This window comes from Heterodontus francisci, unplaced genomic scaffold (genome assembly GCF_036365525.1).
Source record: "Heterodontus francisci isolate sHetFra1 unplaced genomic scaffold, sHetFra1.hap1 HAP1_SCAFFOLD_323, whole genome shotgun sequence".
In the NCBI taxonomy this organism is placed as follows: Eukaryota; Metazoa; Chordata; class Chondrichthyes; order Heterodontiformes; family Heterodontidae; genus Heterodontus; species Heterodontus francisci.
This window is the reverse complement of record NW_027141078.1, coordinates 426,089-428,588: the sequence shown is the minus strand read 5'-3', so window position 1 is coordinate 428,588 and position 2,500 is coordinate 426,089.

The following is a 2,500-nucleotide window of genomic DNA, read 5'->3' as shown; positions in this document are numbered from 1 at the left end:
GTACTGACCCTCTGACAGTGCGGCACTCCCTCAGTACTGACCCTCCGACAGTGCGGCACTCCCTCAGTACTGACCCTCCGACAGTGCGGCGCTCCCTCAGTACTGACTCTCTGACAGTGTCGCAATCCCTCAGTACTGACTCTCCGACAGTGCGGCACTCCCTCAGTACTGACACTCCGACAGTGCGGCACTCCCTCAGTACTGACTCTCTGACAGTGTCGCACTCCCTCAGTACTGACTCTCCGACAGTGCGGCACTCCCTCAGTACTGACCACCCGACAGTGCGGCACTACCTCAGTACAACCAGTTGTGTACCTGTTTCATAGGGCTCGAATGTGTAACAGTGCACACTTGCGAAGTGGGGACTTACCACAGTTCAACTCACAGGTACAGGCTTCGCTGGTTCTCTGCAGGCAGACCGTGCAAGAGTCTGAAAAATCATAGCTGGAGTAAGTTTAACAAATACCCTTGCCCTGTCGGATTATCTATTGTGCTCTGCACTTGCTCCTCGAGAATTTGCGTTCACAAACCACAAGCAAACTTCAACTCTCTTTCTGTCCTCTCTCTCTCTGTGTCTTTCTCCTTCTGTCTCTCTCTCGGTCTCTCTCTCTCCTTCTCTAACTCTGTGCTTGTCTCTCTCTCTCCGAGCCCCACTCTGACAGACTGACTCCCTCCATCTGCTATTTCCCCCCTCCCCATTTCTCCCTCATGCCCCGGCTCTCAGTATCTATCCCCTCTCTCTGTCTCTATCGACGCCTCTATTTACGAAGCCCACATCCCCCGATGCCTCTCCACCCGTCACGAGGCTCTTGGGCTGCCCTCAACCGCTCACCGACAACATTCCCGGCGGGAATCAGCAGGAGCAGGGATATCAGGAAGTTGTCCATGCTGACTGACATTGGTGGCGAGGGGCGATCTCTGCTCCAGCAGACTTACGACGATTTATAGCAGCTCCGAAGCAACCGCTCGCACCCACCGCAACCTCAAGCCCTCCCTCTCACCCTGCCCAGTTACTGCGGCACCACCTGCTGTGCCAACAACGCCACGAGTTCCCTGGAAAGAGGGGCAGGCCGAGCGTGGGAATGAACCAGACCTCAGTGAGGGCGAGTGAGCAGAATGACAACCGCCCAGTGGAGCAGAGAGAGAGGGGTCAGCAAACCGGAGACAGGACAGGATAGGAGGATGTAGAGAGAGAGAGAGAGAGAGAGAGTTAGAGGGGGGTGGTCAGCAAACCGGAGACAGGACAGGATAGGAGGATGTAGAGAGAGAGGGAGAGAGAGAGAGAGAGAGGGGGTCAGCAAGCCGGAGACAGGACAGGATAGGAGGATGTAGAGAGAGAGGGAGAGAGAGAGAGAGAGAGGTGTCAGCAAGCCGGAGACAGGACAGGATAGGAGGATGTAGAGAGAGAGGGAGAGAGAGAGAGAGAGAGGGGGTGGTCAGCAAACCGGAGACAGGACAGGATAGGAGGATGTAGAGAGAGAGGGAGAGAGGGAGAGAGTTAGAGGGGGGTGGTCAGCAAACCGAGACAGGACAGGATAGGAGGATGTAGAGAGAGAGAGAGAGAGAGAGAGAGTTAGAGGGGGGGTGGTCAGCAAGCCGGAGGACAGGACAGGATAGGAGGATGTAGAGAGAGAGAGAGAGAGAGAGAGAGTTAGAGGGGGGTGGTCAGCAAGCCGGAGACAGGACAGGATAGGAGGATGTAGAGAGAGAGGGAGAGAGAGAGAGAGAGAGGGGTCAGCAAACCGGAGACAGGACAGGATAGGAGGATGTAGAGAGAGAGAGAGAGAGAGAGAGAGTTAGAGGGGGGTGGTCAGCAAGCCGGAGACAGGACAGGATAGGAGGATGTAGAGAGAGAGAGAGAGAGAGGGAGAGAGTTAGAGGGGGGGTGGTCAGCAAGCCGGAGACAGGCAGGATAGGAGGATGTAGAGAGAGAGAGAGAGAGAGATTTAGAGGGGGGGGTGGTCAGCAAGCCGGAGACAGGACAGGATAGGAGGATGTAGAGAGAGAGAGAGAGAGAGGGAGAGAGTTAGAGGGGGGGTGGTCAGCAAGCCGGAGACAGGACAGGATAGGAGGATGTCGAGAAAGAGAGAGAGACAGAGAGAGACAGAGAGAGACAGAGAGAGACAGAGAGAGAGAGATGTCAGCAAGCTGGAGACAGGACAGGATAGGAGGATGTAGAGAGAGAGGGAGAGAGGGAGAGAGTTAGAGGGGGGGTGGTCAGCAAGCCGGAGACAGGACAGGATAGGAGGATGTAGAGAGAGAGAGAGAGAGAGGGAGAGAGTTAGAGGGGGGGTGGTCAGCAAGCCGGAGACAGGCAGGATAGGGGGATGTAGAGAGAGAGAGAGTGAGAGAGAGAGAGAGGTGTCAGCAAGCCGGAGACAGGACAGGATAGGAGGATGTCGAGAAAGAGAGAGAGACAGAGAGAGACAGAGAGAGACACAGAGAGACAGAGAGAGAGAGATGTCAGCAAGCTGGAGACAGGACAGGATAGGAGGATGTA